This window comes from Pygocentrus nattereri, chromosome 25, assembly GCF_015220715.1.
Source record: "Pygocentrus nattereri isolate fPygNat1 chromosome 25, fPygNat1.pri, whole genome shotgun sequence".
NCBI classification, from domain to species: domain Eukaryota; kingdom Metazoa; phylum Chordata; class Actinopteri; order Characiformes; family Serrasalmidae; genus Pygocentrus; species Pygocentrus nattereri.
Window position 1 is genome coordinate 16355309 of NC_051235.1, and position 21321 is coordinate 16376629.

The 21321-nt window shown below is 38.1% G+C and overlaps 1 protein-coding gene across 8 annotated transcripts in view; it reads left to right on the top strand.

Annotated features, from left to right (window-relative positions):
* Positions 1 to 21321, top strand: part of tjp1a (tight junction protein 1a) — a 166443-nt gene that overhangs the window by 21672 nt on the left and 123450 nt on the right. The window lies entirely within an intron of this gene.

Genomic DNA, 21321 nt, shown 5'->3' on the forward strand with positions numbered 1-21321 from the left:
ATGTAATCCCATATGTAAATGAGTTATTTTCTGATTGGCTACCCTGTTTTGTGCCTTATTCAAAAATCAGTTCAGACTGATTTCAGTGTGAATGGGCAGAGCTAAACTGCTAGACTGAACAGGTGGGGCTATATGTTGGTTTTTGTGATGTCACAAAAGCAGTGATTTCAAAACAGCTGTTTTGCAGCTCAGTAGTCATTTATGGACCAAAGTTGGAATGATATAGTTTTGAAACAGTACCAATACAGAGTTTATAATAATAATAATAATAATAATAATAAACTAAGAATATTTTTAATAAGGAAAATTCAGTGGACCCATTAAATGTTAGTAATCAGCTAAGACATGTCTAGTGTCCAAATTTTGCCTAGATCATTGCACACTTGCTTTAAATAACACTGATTTGTTAAGTAAAAGACACTGCATGGCATACCATTATCTACAGTGATGGACAGTAACTAAGTAAATGTAATCCGTTACTGTACTTAAGTAGTTTTTTCATGTATCTGTACTTTATTGAAATATTTCCATTTTCTGTGGCTTTTTACTTTCACTTCACTACATTTCAAAGTCAGATATCTTAGTTTTTACTCCACTACATTTTCACAAATGTCATTGTTTTTGGTTTGTGTGTATAAAAATGTAACATGTGAAAACGAAAGAAGCGCAACGCAAAAACACCTATCAGGGCAGGTCGTGACTGACATGTTTCTTTTTTCTGACTTTACTTTGCTATTTTATGTTTGTGAACAGAGACCTACAGATACAATATAGTAAAGGAAAACTCATTTGTGAAACTGCGATAAAAGTTTTTATTAAACTTGTAACTAAGTTGTATTAAGTTAATTAATCTTTTAGTACTTTCACTTTTGATACTTAAGTATATTGGAAGACAAATACTTTTGTACTTTTACTCAATTGGAGGACTACAGGGAGGAACCTCTACTTTTACTGGAGTAATATTTCATCTTGGGTATCTTCACTTTAACTCAACTACTTGGTTTGTGTACTTCGTCCACCGCTGGTTATTTATAATGGACAAATTTATGCTAAAACACACACATTTTTTCCATTTTAGATTTTAGTCCATTTTTATAGGGAAAATTTGGTGAGCAAATTTTTGCTAAACTATTTTAAAATTAGCAGTTGTATGTCTATAGACTGTCCAGGGCAGCTGCAGCAGTGTTTGGACAGTTTCTTACTGGAGCTTGCAGTTCAGGTCAAGAATGTCATTGTGGTCTTTGTTGTGTTGTGTGCATGCTGCCTTTTACATGCTCCATCTTGCATTCACGCTGACTTTTATATGCATGTGTATGGAAGTACGCCAGAAGTGTGGAACTAATAACCTTCAGATGACATTTCCTCAGCTGATCCCAAAAGGTTTTTTATTTTACCAACGCAAGTGTCCCTTAAGGCTACAAAAAGTTTTTTTAATCTATTGCTGACGCCTTCAAATGTGACAGAGATGAAACATGCATCACTGATTTTATCCACAAGCCCTTCTCAGCTGCAAATCAGCATCACTGGGTTGCCAGATGTTCTCAAAATAGCATTTGCACTTTCATAACACTCTCCTTATCCATGAGGAGAAAAATGTCACGAAAGCTATTTTCTTGTCTTCTCTGAAGCATCAAAGTGGTCTCTGTTAGTTAACTGTTTACTACACTATAGATGTTTAGAAGATACATGCACTGTTATGGACTATATTCGCTGTGTTTTAAAGTATACCTCAGTCATGTTCTCGAATATAAGGCTTCATAATCATGTGTGCATGTTGTGGCCAAATTTAGTAAATGGAGCAGTGGAGAGAATAGCTTCTGGCCATTTGCTCTACTGAGTGACCTCCATGCCTTTATTGAGCCCCTTTCTGTCCTTTTGTCTCTCCACCAGTCCATCAGATTAGACTTTTTGCCATAAAGATCCATATACTTCACTGATCTATGATCATTTTATGACTGTTAAAGTGTTCTGATCTTCAGACTTGTTATGACTTTCTGCCCTTTTCAAACACACTATTTTTTATTCACAATAGAATTGAATTAGTCATGCAAGGAATTTACAGTTCAATGAAGCATGATCACAAAGGTTTGGGCACTCTTCATGAGGCATTTGCAACATATGTATGTTATTCTAGATACAGTATGTTAAAATTATAATACATGTGATATGTTAATAAGCCAGCTTACACACTTTCAATTGCTTTTGGGGGGAGCAAAAAAACTATAACTTGCAGTTAATTGATACCTAAACCTGTAATATTACTGTAGCAGTTCCCTCATTTTCTTGCTACAATAACACTACATTGTAGTGTAATTACTGTATTCACAGTACCTGCCAAGCCAACCTGCAAATCATAGGTTAGGTACCTCTGTAATCAACCTCACTCATTACTGTTTGTGTCTTTACAAGCCTGTAATGATTAGTCCATTTCTTTTTAAGACCTTGCTATTGACCCAAGAGCTTTATTGAATTTCTGCTCTGGCAACAATGGAAACCTTATTGGATGGGGCTAATTTGTCTTCTGCCACTACAGAATACAAATGAACATTGAAACACAATTTGATGATGATTAATGACCTTGTTACCCCTTTGTTTTCCCCCTTTATTACATGATAACGTTTCACTATGTGCACTCACTGGCCAGTTTATTAGGTACACCTATCATTGTCAAGTTCACTAGCCCCACTTACCATACGCATTATGTACTTTTACAACTGCAGTACATCTGTTTCTCTGCAGAATTTATTCTGCACTGCAGTGACAGTGACTCAGTAGTGTTAGGCCCAGAAACACCAAACCAACTACAGCCAACTGGTGATCGCCTACTCTCTCATGAGAAAATTTGCAATTGGATATACCACAAAGACTACAACTCATGGCCGACATGTAAGTACTTTTGTGTCTGCATCAAAGGGAATGACTATCTACAGAAAAAGTTGTCAAGCTGCAGCATATAAAGTAAAGAATATATTGTTTGAAAGTTTTACAAGCTTCAAAAGTCCTTGTTTATGCTAAACCTATAGTGTTAAAGTGAAAGTAAACCACTGCTAGTTTTAACAACTGAGTTGTTAAAAAGACTACACTATCATCTTACCATAAACACTCAAAGCATGGGTTCTTCAGGTTGATGGAGAATGTGTTGTATATGGTTCAGTGTAGAATATTTTTGAAAAGGGTTCTATATAGCACCAAAAAGGGTTCTTCTATTGTTACAAGTTTGACATCATAACAATAGTGGAACCTTTTTTGGTGCCATATAAAACCATTTTCAAAAGGGTTTTATATTAAAGCATATACAACACATGCTACACTAATTTAAAGAATGCTTTCTCAAAGCAAAGAACCCTTTAAGCATGTACATGGTTCATTGAATGTTCATGGTTTTATATAGAACCTTATCTTTACTAAAGAACCCTTGAAGAATTGTCATTTAATGAGTGTACATAAAATTACAAAAACACTAAAGCAGCAGTTTTTTTTGTTAAGATTTAAAGACCATAAAGTATTCTGCACTGGAATTTTCCGCACCATGTCATACATCCTTACATGTTAACGTCTCGTGCACAGGTTTAAAAAAGAGTGTCCAGCTTGATGTTTAGGTCTCCAATGCAAAATCAACATTAAACTGATGAGTAAATGATGACATTAGTAGATAGTTCACTTTAATGTCAGTGTTATTGCAGTGCTGATAAAGATCAGCCACCTAAATAATACCTGCTCAGGGGTGGTCCTGTGGGGTCCCTAACTGTTGATGAATGGGGTTAAAGAGGGTTTGAAAAGAGAGAAGAAGCTGCACTACTGTTGCATACAGTGTTACTATTATTATTGCTCCTCTTCATATTTTTCATAACCTCCTAATGTTATGTTAACTCTTTAAATATGATGTGACCTGCAGATGTAAAATATGACTCATTGATAGTGGATAGAGGACTAACAGTACATGTGCAGTACTGAGCATATTTAGAGACCACCTGACATTTATTTTATTTCCAGTCAAAATGGCCATTAAAGACAAGGTATTCATTTTTCAGGAGATATTTTAGTATTTTAGAGAGTTATTGGTGTGAAAGTGTGTGTAGGTGTCAAGAAGCCATTACTGATAAAAGGAAATAGACAAAAAAAAGATAAATCAAACAAATACTTCTGGTGTTTTCAGAACAATGAACCCACTGTTGTCCTAAAGTCCAGACGTCATCAGTGCTAAACTTGATTGTGAGAAGCAGAAAATGCAACCAACTTCTAAGAGTGATCTTTTAGAGTGTGGAAAAATATCCCTGCAGATTTCTTTGAAAAGTCTCCTGAAAAGAATGGGAGCTATTAATATGTCTCCTGCTTTTTTCCTAATGTGAAATAACTCATGCTTAATCGCCATTTTGGCTGAAAATAAATGAATGATAGTCTCTGATTTTTCACAGGATTGTATGTGTGTGTAAGCATATGCAGCAAATTTAGCATCACTAACAGCTGTCAAGTCATCAGTCAGGTCCTTCTGTAGCTTTTAGTGCCTCCACTCCGGTCTTTCACGTGTGACACGCGGCACAACGCTACAGCGTTACGCAATATGTCACTCACTCTAGCAGTGAAATGGGCAAAACTTTAAAGCGCTCCATATGTCTGCTTGCTGAGTGGTTCATTTTAGCTGCAAAGGAAGGGAATAATCTGACAAATTCAATGGCTAAGCTGCTTGAACCAAGCCCTAAAAAACATGATAACCCTGGGAATCTGCAGGGGAGCTGAGAGCAGCTTGCTTGGCCTAGACACGAGTGTGTGTGTGTTTGTGTATGTGTTGGGGGGTCTCTCTGTCGGAAAAGCCACTACCGGTTTAGGAGATCAGCCCTCATGCCAACATGCCAGCTAATGCGCTCTGCAACTCGCATTCATGACAAATTTATGAAAGAGTACAGAGACAGTTTACCTCTGAAAAAAGGAAACGAGGCTAAATCTCCCCTAGACTCACAATAGATTCAGCAGTACATTCATAATTGTGGATATTTTGTGCATCATTGCAAATACAGTACATGCAAAAATAGATATAATGAATATAATATGCATTTTGCATGTTTTCTCCCCATTTAGTAATTGTCAATTCCACCCACTACCTAGTTATCCCTATATCATACAATACTTTCAAGCTGGGAAGGTGAAGGCTAGCATGAGATGAGATGCATGAAGCTCCACTGCGTCTTTTAGAAGTGCCAGTAACACAGTGTCATTGGCCAGTTCAGCACACTTTAATATGCTTCATAAATGATTTATTTTAGTGCTTAAATGTTGGGCTGTATATTGTTGCTGTCATGTTGAAAATAGGAATAATCATTCTGACTAACTCTGACAGAGTGTTCGTAATTCGGGTAGTTTTCATGTTGGATGAGTAACGGGCTGCTTCTTCAGATGTGAGCTAAAACTAGAGTTAACTGGCACATCATTGGATGCTGATGAGGACTCATCTTCTATGTGAGGTATTTCTACTCAGTGCACTGCTTTGGGGTCAAGCTAACATCAGCTAGAGTAGTTAACAAAAAAGCCATGTCCTTAACAGCATGCCCTTGAAAATACACTCACGTTAAGGCACTTAGCATTCATACCTAATTGCAATCACAAGCAAAAGCACAGAGTCCTGTTAAAACAAGAAGCAATGTTTCATTGAACTGTTAACCGTTTTGTTGAAAAACGTTTTGCTGTGACGAAACATGATTAAAACCTAGTAGTTCATTAGTAGTGTAGTGATTTTAGTATTTGAACACCCAAGAATATCTGTGTACCTGTGCGCATCCCTAATCAAGATGTCGTAACTGCCTTTTTGTTTGTTTGTTTTACATCATTTGAAAATGCCAGATGCTCTTTACATTGTGTGAACATTTCATGATAAGTACACTAATAGTACACTATTAAGTACACTAAAAAAATCCTAATATTAACAAACAAAAAAGATAATGTCATCCTATAAAATTGCCCTTTCTTAAATTTGGTGATGTTATAGTTATACTATGCGATGTTATAGTTATATACAATGGTGGTTCTATTGCCTGTTGTAATATAACATGTTCAGTTAAAATGGAACATTTCAAAATTTTAAGAGAAAATCTTGTGATACACAATCTTTTTTTCCTGTAGATTATTTAGTCTTAATATTTTCTCTCTCTCTCTCTCTCTCTCTCTCTCTCTCTCTCTCTCTCTCTCTCTCTCTCTCTCTCTCTCCCTCTCTCTCATATCCTCTTAGTCATTCAGTACAGTCACCAGCAGTTTAGTGAACTAATTAACCTCCGTTTCTTTCATCTTAAACAACTGTCACCATTTTCACTGGAGTAATTTTTCCCCATTGACATGTAATTATTGCAATGACTGTGTGTGTGTGTGTGTGTGTGTGTGTGTGTGTGTGTGTGTGTGTGTGTGCGCGCGCACGTGCTGATAGAGGTGTTATCAGTGGGGCAACCCCACTGTGGCAGGTCTGTGCCCGCCTGTACGTGAAGAGACTATATTAAGGCTAAATATAGAAATGACCACATTGCACTTCCCATAAGTTAATCCATTATTGATGTGCAGAAGCTAGAGGTTGCAGTGGGGAAGATGGCGAGAGGGGACTTAAGGTCCATCTGGCCACGAACAGCACTTTGTTTGGACAGATTGAACTAATCGGAATCTAATTGATGAGACACAGAAGCAATCATAAGATGTGTTTGCGAAAAACAAACTTGTATCTCCAAAACAGAAGCCTGTGAGTAGAGCAACGTGCTCATTTTAGACCAAGGTAGGATTTGAGGTCATGTTCAGGTCACAAGGAGACAGCAAGTCAAATTTCTGGCCCTGTATTTATTATTTGCAAAACTGTTGAAATGAAATTACATAATGGCATAATAAATGACATTATGAATAAAATTTTTTCTATTTATTTCACCAAAACAAATCACAAAATCACTTTCCACCAAAAAAAACCCACTGTACACACAACAATGACTTTTCATAAGATTCAAATCATAATAATAAAATACCCCTCTTCTGCTTGCAAACACAAATGTGATATTGCTTGAAAGTTTAGAATCAGCACTTGTGACAGAATGACTCTGCTAGTTTTAGTGAGCTGTTGAATGAAATTAATATAAAATTACAAAAATAACGTTTTGATTTGTCACCAACAGCAACCTCTGCTTGAAAAACCACAGTCACACTAAAAATGTGCAGTTTGATTGTCCAGAAGATTGGCACCAAAAAAAAAAAAAAGAAAAAAAAAAACTCCATTTCGGTGCAGTTAGCAAGCTAGCTAACTCACCAACAATAATAGTAAACACAAAAGTAAACATGACATTTACTGACAAGCATAGTGCTGTAAACTGAGTTGTAGATAACTGGTGTGGTTGGCAGCGATGGGCTGATGTGTGTGCAGCTGCCGCTAGTCAAGGAGCTAACTTAACAGTTAGAAAGCTACGCCTACCATAAACAGTAAAAACATAATTCAATTGTTGTGTCATTTCACATGTGTTCATTACAGTCTCTAAACTGACTGCATATCATGCAGTCTATCTTTTAGGTGTATTTAAAGCCATTCGGGATGAAATACTTAAAACATTGTGCTTAGACACAGCTAGCATTAGCATTTCCTCAGCCTTGGATCTTCAGTGTTGCTATTTTAAGGGTTGGCCCTCCAGAGGTCAGCCCAGCCGATTCAGTAGCACTGTCAGTCAAAGAAGAAAAATGACTTGTCAAAGCTCACCAAAGTTGAACCAGATACAAAGTTTCTTGTGCTAAATTTTGTCGGTCCAACAGTTGAATCCGCTTATCGCTGCAAATTTCATGGAAATGAATGGCATTTTGCTGACAATAGCTAGTGTGGCTGGGCTAAAAGTGTTAAAGGAAAAGTAGTTCCAGAGTGAAGACAAGATTTTGCTATTCAGCAACATTATATACATCTTGCATCTCTCCTGCTGACTTCTTCTTAAATAACAGGTGTGCTTCCATGACGTGCAGTATTTCCGTTCCGTACATTGTGCAGAACCGCTCTAAACGCTACAGAAACATCATAGGCCCCTCATGTAAGTGTACATAATGTAAAGCTGAATACTTCAGAAGATTTCATACATGCTTGAAGTGTCTGAACTGTTTTGACTGCTTGGTTACCCACAGTCACTGTGGTGCTTTTAGCTTGTTCTCTGACGCCCACGCCGTGTTTTCCTGATGTAACTGATCTCATCACAGGGCGGTTCTGTGGCACAAGCGCCAGGGTGCATCCTTGTTAAAGCGTTTATTTCAGGCCAAAGCGCTTCCTGCCCTAGTTACCTTCCTCTAATCTCGATATTGGGGAGTCCCTCCTGGGACAAATGGAGTATTTCTCAGCTGATCTTTCACTACAGGGGGAGGTGCTTTCTTCTCTGATGTTGGAGAAGTCTCTTGGCTTGTGGCCTGATTGTGTGAGCTTCTGTGCGCTAGTAAGCTGAGGATAGTTCTTGGTAGGCATGGATATTTTAGCTATTTTGCTAATTAAGTAATCCAAGCAGAAAAGGTTTTATGTTCCTGTGCATAAAAAAACAAAAAAGGAAAGTTTTACATTGTGTGGTGTCCAGGCTGTGTGAACATGGCATCCAGTCAGGACTTCCTTTATTTAAATGAATGACCCTGAGGTTGTACTAGAGGCGTAAACAAGATCTTATGGGTGCCAGTGCAATATAATGAATGCTCCCCATAGGAAAATCACCTTCAGTGATTAAGAAAATGCATCACAGTGTAATTTACTCATTTACTTGCTGTGGTGGAGGTATTGTAGCATTGGTGTAAAATTGTGTAAACAGCAATATAAGGGGTCTAATAAAGATCTTAGCTGGACCAGTTGCCACAAGCCTGTGTAAACCTTGGGTGTTTTGCCATTTCACTTAACAGCATTATCGCCATTTTGCTTACCAAGAGATGCAGTTCTTTATTGCTGTTTGCTTAGTCGCAAGGTTAATTGAAAATGACATGATACATAATTAGTTTTTTTTTCTCTACACACAAAATATTCAAGTGACCACTAAAGTAAACGAATACTAAGATGGGTTCTGATATATCCATATATTCACATAACCACACACATCCCTAGTTCTTGAATGGAACAAAAGTCGGGGGAGGAATGTCCTTCAGGAGAGGAGTTGGGAACGGATGGGCCATCATGTAAATCAGAAGCTGATGGAGGGCACAATGGAGATGTATAGCCGCAATAAAGGAGCTTGAGGTGAAGCTGAGAGTGAAATAGAAAATGAGATAGATAAGAACAGAGAGAGAGAGACAGGCATGGAGACAAATGAGAGTACAGTTTGCACAGGTTAATCGACTACTGGACTAATATATCCACTAGGTGGTGCTTTGGGCAGCTGTCAATTCGTCAAGGGCAATGTTGATTTTAGTAATAAAATGAAATGGCAGCAGAATCAGAAGAAAGTGTTCTATGTTAAGCATACTTGGTTATTTTGAAGTACTTCAAAAAAGAGAGTTGCCTCTTTCCGCATGCCTCATAGTCATTATTTCAGTGGCAGAATGGAAATCAACTTGGATATTTTTACTTAATATAATCAAAGAAAATATCTTGCCAGTTGTGACTGTGTTGAGCTGCTACCGAACAATGAGGGGTGAACCCCCCCACCCCGTTTCTCTACAGCTACAACTGCAGCGCAACACCCACTATAAAAACAGCATTTTAACACCATAAACACATTTGGTAGCACTTTATTTGGAGTGGTCTTTTGTCGATGATTAATAAACACAAACAACATATCAGTGATGTAGCAGGGATGAAGCATCTGAATACATTGAAATAAATACCTTGAAGATGTTCTGTTGATACATTACTTACGTTAAGTAGATGTATTGTATATATGTTTCTTCCAGTACACAAAACCTAACTTTTCCCTAAACCAAACCCTAAACCTGACTCTAATCCTAACCTACTGCAACCCAAAACCTAATCCTAACCCACATATGTTTTTGACATGTTACTGAAAATCTGTTGAGTGTTTGTTCCATCTAAAAGTACCACTGAAAATAAAGTGTCACCACACATTTTTATGAATGATGAAAGTGTCACCACACATTTTTATGAATGATGACTTGACTTGGTTGCACATCTATGAAGACAAAAATAATCATAAAAGTAAGTCAAATAAGCAACAGTTATTGTGTTCATGTAGTATATAAATGATTCATTTGCAACCAGTGTACACATTTAAATCAAGTAATTTCACACCAACATTATTTTCAATGTGGCTGCCATGAAAAGGGATTAAATCAGTGTCAACTGCAAGTGTGTAAGGCTGTAAATACGTCAAACATACTTCTGTTATGTATAGCTGTCTCCAAATGAAACTGAAATGTTGACCACTTTTCAAGTATTTAAAAATCTTGAAAACCCAATTTGGGAACAATTCTTCGCAATTCTTATTGTTTTCTAACTACAGTAACTGATGATTGCTTAGCTGATCCACATTTTTGTATAGCTGCCAAACTAATGAAACTTAAAAGTCATGCAAGTTCAGTTCAGTTTTGAATGGAAGTGATGTGGGATCTTTGGGGTCTCTGAGCCTGTAGACAGGACAGTGGTGTCAGTCAAGCTTCAATTCAAAAGACAGCAGCCCTCTAGTGACACATGAGAGTGGCGAGGGCAGCCCTGATACCACGGCCTAGAATTCCAAGTAGGTGAAAAGAATCTGACCCATAACATGGTGATGGCTCTCCCTTGACTTGCAGAGGATTTAGCTGCTGATACCGACCACAACAGGGAGAATGTTAACCTCATCTTTTCCCACTGCACTGCTTCTCTGGAGAATTCCAACAGTGAGCTCTAGTTTCAAAAATGAAAACACATACATAATAGATTAGAATTTTGATTGGCCTCATTGTGCACTGTTTTCTGCACTGCTACAATTGCTACAAAGAAAGAGATGCAGTTTGCTCCGCTGAAGGCAGATGTGCATGCATGCAGGTGTTGAAGTTAATTATTCAGAATAAACAGCTATTGGTTGCTCTTCCTTTTAATACCAAACAGCTGCTAAATTGCACCAGATGGAAGAATGACAATCAGTCATTTAGAACAGCTCGACGAGAGCGAGATGAGTGAGGTGGAAGGTTATGATTACTATTGAGAAGAGTTCATTGGAGCTACAGAAAGCTAAAGCTCCAAATCTGTATCTGTGAGCACTCTTTAAAACTGGCTTACAGAGCAGCAGCCTTCAAGCCTGTCTTACGGCACAGTCTTCTAAGTAGTCACAGTGTGCACATTACGTAATACAGGGTATAAATGATGAATCGTGCTGCTTTCCTACATGCATTAAAACATATTTTTACGTCCAAATTAAGCCATTTCTGTGGCTGTAACTACATTTTAAATGCTGATATATGTCAGAAGAATATTATTATTGTATAACTTTTGTATGAGTTAGAGTTGATTATGAGTTTGACTCATTAAATGTCCTTGAAGTGTATTCTCACAGCATGGAGCTCCAGCACAGCAAGAAAGCCAATCATTACTGAACAGTCTGCCAAATGAGCACAAGGACATGGATTGACTTTGATAGTCACGGCTTCCACTTTGGCTAGCTCATGTTGGCTTACTGACTCTCCAGTTTACGCTCTGCACATAACTTGCTTTCATAGTTGATTTTACCTATAGTAGAATTGATGGGAGCGTACTTGAGAGAGACTTCTCTGCTGAGTCAACTAATTTGCAGTGATTTTGCTTTGCTGGACTGCATTTTTTTAAGCCAATCCACTGTGGTCTCTGAGTAATTTGGTTGGACTGCATTTGCATTCTGCAGTTGCGAAGTGTGACTATTATAGCTAGGCCATAAATCTCAAAAACAGAAAAAACACCTCTATGATAATGCTAATTAATGCTAGCACCCCTATGGTATTTCTGATAGTATGCTAGTGTTCAGCTTGGGCAAAGAATGTTGGAGATGGAGCTGCCGGGCAGAAGGAGAAGAGGTAGACCTCAGAGAAGGTTTATGGATGCAGTGAAGGTGGACATGGAGATGGTTGGTGTGAAAGTAGAGGAGGCAATGGATAGGGCAAGATGGAAGCAGATGATCCGCTGTGGCAGCCCCTAAAGGGAGCAGCGAAAGAAGAAGAAGAAGATGCTAGTGTTCAGCTACCACTGATAGTTCTAGATTAAACACAAATATTTGAAACTTGCAAAAGACATTAATTTTTTTTACATTGCATGTAGCAGTTTTATAGTTCCTTGAGTAAACATGGCCTTATTTGATTTCACTGCCACCTCCTAATTATGTTAGTGATTAATCAGATGCATTCTTCAGCCCAGCTCCTAGTGGCTTAACCAGTAGGAGAGCTTGTTTGGGTGTATATGCTTAGAGACTATTGAGGTAAAATTCAAGATTTAAACCCTTTTCTCTCTAACCAAAAATTAATGAAATAATAATATTACTGCAGTACTCACAGAGCTTAAATTAGACAGGCATAATGATTCTATTAAATAAAATGAATTGAAAATTGCAGACATTTGCTTTTATTTGCCAGGAATCATTAGGCCTCCTCTAAAGGCCTTAAATGCCTTGAGGGTTCCCCTCTGGCATTCTGAGCCCAGATCTTGCCAGCTACATTTATATGCAAAGGATAGCCTGACTAAGTTCTTGGTTAATCTAAGAATGTTTACATGAGATATATAAAAGACCAGTTACATACTCCTTTTTACATGCACACCTACCGTAATAGCCTTGACTTTACAAAATGAAATGTCACCATTCTAGCACACTTTCCATCATGGTTATTTGATTATGTCTTCTAGACTCTTAAATCACTGGTATGAATGAAAATGTAGTTAATTATTTGCAAAGATATCTGGAGATATTGGGTGGTGCACTGCGATACAATCACGCAGTTGGTTTGTGAAAGACTGAGTGTTGACTAATCAGTACTCTGTGATTGGTTCTCAGGGTTAGGCTGGTAGTAATCTGTGCTCTGTGATTGGCTCTTTCAATGTGGTCAGCTGATTTGTTTGTGTCCAAGCTTGTATCACAACCACTCTGGAGTCAGGACCTTGTGTATTGGCTTCACGCTCAAACAAAACGAAACCTTCTAACCTAATTCATATGACCCGAACAAAACCTTCTAACCTAATTTCATTTCAGTGTCATGCGGAATGCTTCTTATCACTGAACACGCAGACACTGTAATATCCATTTGGCCCTGCTACCTTTCCTCTTTCGGACCCAATGCACTTCCCACCTTTCCAGTACTGTAAAAAGGAAATCTCAGCTCAGTGCCCCAACTTGCTCGCTGGATAATCTGGGACAAACAGCGCATAGTGTTGACTGAAACAGAACAAGGGCGGTAAACAAACAAAGTGCTGGAACACATGGAGTGCGGATCAGATTAACCGGCTGCTTTTCATCATGACCACAGATGCACTTAGGCAGGCGTTTCCCACCAACAGCAAAAATCTTCCTTCATGATCTGCCATTCAGAGCCAATATAAATATATATAAAAATGACAAAAAATCAAACATATAAAGTGCACCATTATCTTTGCACATGCCACATTATTTGCTTGATTATTTTTTTCCCTCCAGATGATGTTTTATATATCTACATAACATATCTATAACTATATATATAAATATTTATAGATATTATGTAGGACAGTGTGGTTCAAAAAGGACAGTGTCATTGTGTACTGCTGCACAGTTCCCCCATCCACACAGACACCATACTGCTCTGTGTCCTTGGCTGACACCAAAATGAACCCTACATCGCATCATTTTCTCTCTCTCTCTCTCTCTCTCTCTCTCTCTCTCTCGCTCTCTCTCTCTCACTTTTATACATACACACACACACACACACACACATCATCCACCATATAAGTAGACCACTGTAATACTTGATAGGACCCCTCTTTGCCATTGAAAGATTGTGGCAATAAAGAGATGCCAGTACAAGGTCAGCAACAATACTCAGATTAGGGTGCAGCATTCAATCAATGTGCAATTAATATTAGTATACCAAGCAAACATTCCCTAAACCTCATACCACCACCACCAGCTTGAACTGTTGACACAAGCATTCATGCTGCTTATGTCAAATTTGGAACCCACCATGTGGCAGCATAATCAGACCAATCGAGAGTAGAACCCAATACAGGCTTCTGCTGTGGTAGCCCTTCTATTCTACCTCATATAGGTCAAGCTGCTTGTGGTGGCGTAATGGTTTAGGGAATGTTTTCTTGGCACATTAATATTAATTGAGCACCGACTGAATATTACAATATTATGGCATTGTGTCTTACACACATGCACCCACCCACAAACACTTGAACATATACAGATACACTATGGATCCGTGAACAGTCTTGTTTATATGTTTGTCAGACACACATACAGACCTTTTAGAAGCCGTAGTCATTGTGCATATTAACGGTGTGCGTAGTAACTGCTGCCACCTTCAAACCCCTTAACCTTCAGATGCTCTTAATCAGAGCAAAATTATTAGTAGCAGAGGAAATCTCAGTCCTTGAGTCAGTCTCCTGGCTGTTATGTAGATTATATTCTTCTGTTGCACTGTGTATGACTCACTTGCTGGTCTGCTTTTCTGTTTAATTCTCCTATAGCTTCCTCAACCTCAATTAAGATAAGAGAATCCATTAGGTGTTCCAGGGCAGTAACGTCTCACTGCCGTAGAGCTAATGCCATGAATATATAGGTGAAGAGTGATCATCAGAGCCACAGAGGCGTGTATGTGTGTGTGTGTATGTATGTGCATAAGCACCAAATATGGGAAGATTTGGGAGGGGGGCATTGAGTCATTGGCCCTCTAAAACTAAACTAAATTTTAGCTGCATTTATCTGTTGTAAAAGTGCTCTTTGGCGCATGTGTGTGTTTGACTTTTTGGTTCTTTATGCTGTTCAACTGTAGCCTGGCATGTTAAATTACAAGTACAGCATGAGATTTAACTTAGTAGACTTAGTTTGTGGGTTTTTATTGTGTTTTAAATTGGAATTGTATTTTTTTTTTATTATGACACTGTCACTTGCATGGATTCAGAGCATATTTTATATTTATTAAAATCAGTTCACCACTATATGATCTGCTCATAAAATTACAGCCCACAAGAATGCAAGGCAATTATATTATCTTCCTTATCTCTTGATATTTTTTTCTAGTAATTTATGAGCACTTCATTAGTAAATTTTGGAGTTTTGGTTTCTACTGCTACAGCAATAAAATGGGACAGCTTTGTCTAGGCAGTGCCTGGGTGGTACGATGCAGCTTTCATTTCCTCTCAATTGATCCCACTGTGATATCCAAACACTTGGATGTTATTTTGTAGGTTTTTAATTGTAGATGTCTATAATTTTGTCCTTAGAATGCTTTTAGGTCTTCATTTCCACAGTTTTTCTTCAGATTCACACTCTGACCAATGGTAATATAATTAAAATGGTCTTAAAGATGAACTTCTTTAATGATTCACAGGTAGAGACCAATGGAAAGCCAGCTGTATCCTAGTTTGGCCAATATCTTTTATTTTATTTGTATAAACTAGGAGCTTCCACAGCACAGGGGTTGAATACTTATGCAAACAGCATATTTCACTTAGTAATTTTTGCCACACAGTAATTTCTTTATAAATCAATAGAGGTGGACAAAGTACACAAAACGTACTTGAGTTAAAGTAGAGATACCCAAGGTAAAATATTACTCCAGTAAAAGTAGAAGTCCTTACTCTAGACCTCAACTTGAGTAAAAGTACAAAAGTATTTAAATGTGCTTAAGTATTGAAAGTAAAAGTACTAAAAGATTAATTATGGCTCTGATGTCCTTTTATCATTTTTGTAACAAGACTCGCTTCCTGAACTAATTTTAGGTGAAAGTCCTCCAGCATCTCTCTTGGTAAACCAGTCTTTTAATAGAACGTCATTAATTAGTGACGCTGACGTCTATAAAAATTATCATAAGCACAAAACTCTGAAGGTAAACAGTTTCCATCAGGGAGAACCGAGTGGCTCTGAAATCACTTTTACAAACAGGCAAAGTTTCAGTTTAAGATTACTTTATAAATTAGTTACAAGTTGAATAAAAACTGGCTTTAAACTCAGGATCACAAATGAGCTCCTTTACTGTATTTACTGTGTTGATCTGTAGGCCTCTGTTCATAAACATAAACTAACCGAAACGAATTTACTATAAAATGAAAGTTTGTATGAATTCAGAAAAAAAAACACGTCAGTCACGACTGCATATGTGGACATATTTCTATGTTGTGGTCTATTTACACAAAGTTAGGTTAGTTCCATTCTTTAGGTAGACATACATGCTCCCAAATTCTTACGCTGCTGCACTGAAGTTGAACAGTGTGCTTGCACTGGGGCGGTATGACCAACAGGTCAAAACCAGCTCAGAACAAAGTGACCACTGTGCCATGATTGGTGCTCCGGCTTTGCACTTCTTTTTGTTTTGACATGTTAGGTTTTTATACACATAGAAACCAAAATGAATGACAGATTTCTCAAAATGTAGTGGAGTAAAAAGTCAGATATTTGACTTTGAAATGTAGTGGAGTGAAAGTAAGTCCCCCAAAATGGAAAATCTTAAGTAAAGTACAGATGCAGAAAAAAACTACTTAAGTACAGTAACGAATTACATTTACTTAGTTACTGTCCACCTCTGTAAATCAATCAATATCACTTTAAATAAATTTGAGTGCCAGTCTTTTAAAATATTGTATCCCATAATGCCAAATATCAAAGTGTCATTTGTAATCCAGACTGATGATCTGATGATCTGCTGATAGAAGCTGAACTGGCAGTCTCTTCCCAATATGCACTGTAAGGGAAGGGGGGCAGTGTTGGAGAACATATAACTTTTAATAAACTCAAAATGATTTCTTTAAGTGTATGATAATTAAATAACAGCTCATATCGACATCTCTCCCCCAGAATGAAACATCTAGTATTGGATTAGGACATACGTTGCTTCCCCAATGTTTACACCAAATTGGCACCAGTATGTATGCATGTTGTCTTATCTAGTCAGGCATTTTTCATAGACACACAGAAGGTCAGGGCTAGAAATAGTGGCTTAGCACCACTAGGCTAGATTTAATTAAAGACTACAGTGTGAGTGTGTGTATGTGAGGTGTGTGTGTGGGAGCTGTTGTTAGGCATCGATTGGTAGCCTTAAAGAGCCTTCAGGTCAGCAATTCCTAAATAGGATACAGAATGTGCGAGTAAGTGTGGGTGTGTTTGTGTGTATTATTGATAAACGTGGAACGCAACATGAAGACAACGAACGTGACTTTCCAATAATTGTACATTTTTAATGTATAATAGATTGAATTTCCAAAAAAAAAGAATTGCATTGATCTGTACAATCCCTTCTCCTGCTTCTAGGAGCTAAACACATGATCTTTTCTTAAGATAATGAGCTTATGCCATTCCTCCTGGGACATGGAATGGAAATGTCATTATCTCTGTATCATATTTATTTATTTATTTATTTATTTTTACTAAAGCTGCTCGATTCTGTATTTAAATAAATTTTGCATAAACTGCTTTCATCCTTCTTTATTCTCCCCACTAACCCATGTGGGACTCATTCAGTGCAGAAAGATCTCACTCGTTTGTCATCATGGTGACCTCTTGCATGTCCTATGCAGTGAGAATGAATTTCCTGAATTTTCAAAGGCCGAGTTTATAATATAAGTACTATGTGGCTCTGGCTTGTAGCTCACTCACTTTTAACAGGCTGGAGATTCCTCCACAAGGGCGTGCTATTCCTGGAGCGAGCTAGTGTGCATCATTGAAAGAGATGAAACTGTTATGAACCCACACTAGCAGGAGCTCATCAGTGCACATATATTTGCAGTCATGAACATAAAAGGCTTGGAACTGTACTAAATGCAAGTATGTGAAAATGCAAATGAGTTAGAAGCTGCTTGTGCTGGTACAGTTTTTATTTCTTTTTCTTTTTTTTCTTTTCTTAATTTTTTGGTCCAGAGGTAAAGTTAGGCTTAGTGAATAATACTCGGTGATTAAATTACACTTAGACCCAGACCAAAAAAAAAAACATAGATCAGAAATGGTGTGAAACTTACACCATGAAAGGCAGGCATTTTAAAGTTTCAATTCTAAAGTTTACAGACATTCCAAACTAGGTTCATTGCTGATAGTTTAATTCCATTAAGGTGAAAATTGTATGAGTAAAATTTAAAAATGAAACTGAACTTGACATTTATTGGTGCTCTTACTGAAGCACATCCTATGCATTACAGCTGCACTTTGCACTGTATCTACTACACAATGCTGCGTGATGCTATTCTGCATGGCGTGATGCGTCTGGTATGTGGGGGACTTTTGACTAGCGTCTGTTTAGGTTGAAGAGGGAAAAAAGCACCAGATGACAGTGATTTCTGGACAAGTTCAGTAATGTTGACTCAATCTCTTACCCGTCCAAGGGGCCATCTAACAAATTCGAGTTAATACAGTAGTAAACGGCCCATGTCATGGCATTGGCCCAAGGGGAAATGGCAAGTACGAGTTCATGAGGGCATGTTAATGAAAAAGCATTTGAAACAGAGGGACTGTGTGTCCTTGTACTGTGTAGCTTGATGGGGTTGCATAGGTTCAGGTGGTTTTAACACTCGCTTGTTGTTCCACCGTCACTCAGGTTCGTTCTGTCTCCTGTGCCGCACGTGTGCCACCCGCAATTCCGAGCGCGCCGGGGGGAGTCCAGCCTTTTAGTCTGTTTCCATGGAAACTTCATTTGCCGGCAGGGAGACGGGGAGAAGAAGAGTGATTTTTGCTACATTTTTTTGCTTCTTTTTTTTTGTGAACTCCTTAAGCTCTAAAGACCCGTTCATAGGCCTATACCTCAGTACGTCAGTGTCATAAATACATACTGTATTAAGTAGTTTCATACTGATTGAAAACTAGTTACTAAATAATAAGCCTCAGGAATAATGTAATAACTGAAAAATCTGCCAGATGTTTAGGGGTTTCGCAACTTTTAATAGTTTTTGTCACATAAACACAGAAATGTCTCCACTTGAGACATTAATGGGAGAGGGTCTACCAAAATTTCCATTGGAAGTATAAAAAGATGTAATAAATGCTAGGCATTTAACAAAAATAATAGCAGTTTTACCTTATGAATCCTTTTGTTTGTGACACACTCTGAAATAAGAATAAGTAATGCAGTAAACAGTGCAACATGTAAATGAATACATAAATAACAGCAATACAAACAGTTAAAATCAAGAATAACTGAATATCTAAACATTTCTTTAGAAACTGTAAATAATTTTTTTTCATTGCAAATTGAGATATTTCAGAATTTTTCTTTTTTAAAAAAAAAAAAAAAAACTTTTAACATTTAACAGGCTAAAGATTTTCCACAAAGGTTAAATATTAGGGCAACTTGTTGTGTGCTTTAGGGAGAAAATTGGTATGAACTCATACCAGCAGGATCTCAGCTATATAACTGACATATAAGTTTGCTAAATAATTCTTAGTAATTATTGAATATTAAGTCTTAATGTTAAAAACTGAATGAGATACAAAATCATCAGACTAATGCTATCCTGTCGCCTCAGACTCCATAATAATACATTTGATAATAATGCAGAACCATTAACCTATTGTGTGTGCACACAAAGGAATTAGACCTCCGCATTTAACCCATCCGTGCAGCAAAACACCCACGGTACTGTATGGGACAATGTTTATGATTACGTTTAGGGACAATTAAGTTTACAGTTAAAGTATACAGTAGCAAAATCAAGAATGTGCCAGCCATTCACACCCCTCCTGAATACAGCAATGACTGAGTACCATTTCTGTTCGCGCATCAATGAGCGTCAAGCTATTGTATTCACAACTTGTAGCAATATAAAGCTTGAAATAGACGTTCATGTAATATATTTCCTTTACCTTGTATGTTGGTTGGAGTTTTACAGCCTCATCATAAATAATTATAATCAAAGGATTATAATTGTCCCTAATTATTTCTGATGTGGGTGGCATGGTGGCATGGTGGGTAGCGCTTTCGCCTCACAGCAAGAAATGCCTGGGTTCGATTCCCTGGCCGGGCAACCAGGGTCCTTTCTGTGTGGTGTTTGCATGTTCTCCCTGTGTCTGTGTGGGTTTCCTCCAGTTTAAAGACACGCAGTCAGGCCAATTGGACATGGCAAATTGCCCCAGGTGTGAGTGAATGTGTATGTCTGTTTGTCTTGTGAAGGACTGGTGACCTGTGCTGGGTGTAACCTGCCTTCCGCCCGATGGCAGCTGGGATAGGCTCCAGCACCCCCCGCGGCCCAGAAGGAAAAGCAGCTTAGAAGGTGTGTGTGTGTGTGTGTGTGTGTAATTCTGATGTGAATTACAATGCTTCTGATGAGCAGCGATATTAACATATAATAGTTTCATTTCTTACAAGAGAGAGGGAAAGACAATGAGAGAGAGAGAGAGAGAGAGAGAGAGAGAGAGCAAGAGAGAGAGAGAGGTCATGTACATCGTTAAAGTTAGATGAGCTCCTTTTTAACCCAACCTGCTGAGCTGAGTATGGAAATGTCTTTAGGGCTGGAATGCGGGTTTCATCTTGCCATGCCACTGTTGCTGTATTAAACTGGGCCATTTGATTCAGCAGCGTGAGCGGAAGACAGCGGTGGACGCCCGGGGAGCGGCACAATAGCAGCTTACACGGCCATGGACTTGCACTCATCTCTTATTTAAGAGACAGGGAGGCAGCAATGCCGTGAGAGCTCTCTCTCTCTCTCTCTCTCTCTCTCTCTCTCTCTCACACACACACACACACGCATAGCCAACTCACTTCTTGGTTTCATGCTAGAGGTTTTTTCTGTCTTCATGTTTTTTACACCTCGGCTGGTGTGGACGACAAGAGACCTCAAGAGAGACTGAGAGGGCAGTTTTTAGGATATAAAAGGAAGTGGTACACGTGAGAGTCGAGCTATAAATAAAGTATATTTTAGGGCTGTCACTATCGATTGTACTAGCTATCTAGTAATATGCCAATTAGGGTTAATTGAGTGAAAAGTTTTTGAAAAGGCCAAACAGTAGAAATAGACTTAACTAAGCTTCAGAATGTTGCAGTCTCCGCGTTTGCTTTGTTGTTGGGAATTTGCAAATTTGATTCCCAGTGATTTCACAGCCATACATGACAGGGAGTCAAGAAAGCAAAAATGATTGTTATAACTCTTCTACAGGTGTGCTTGAAAAGATGTGGCGGTGCACTATGTGTCTCAGAGGGAGTACATGCTAACCTTCATCCTACCATCTTGGTAGTATTGTGTGATTGGGGGAAGCCTAGCTAGCAGGGTGGAATTGAACATTATTGAAC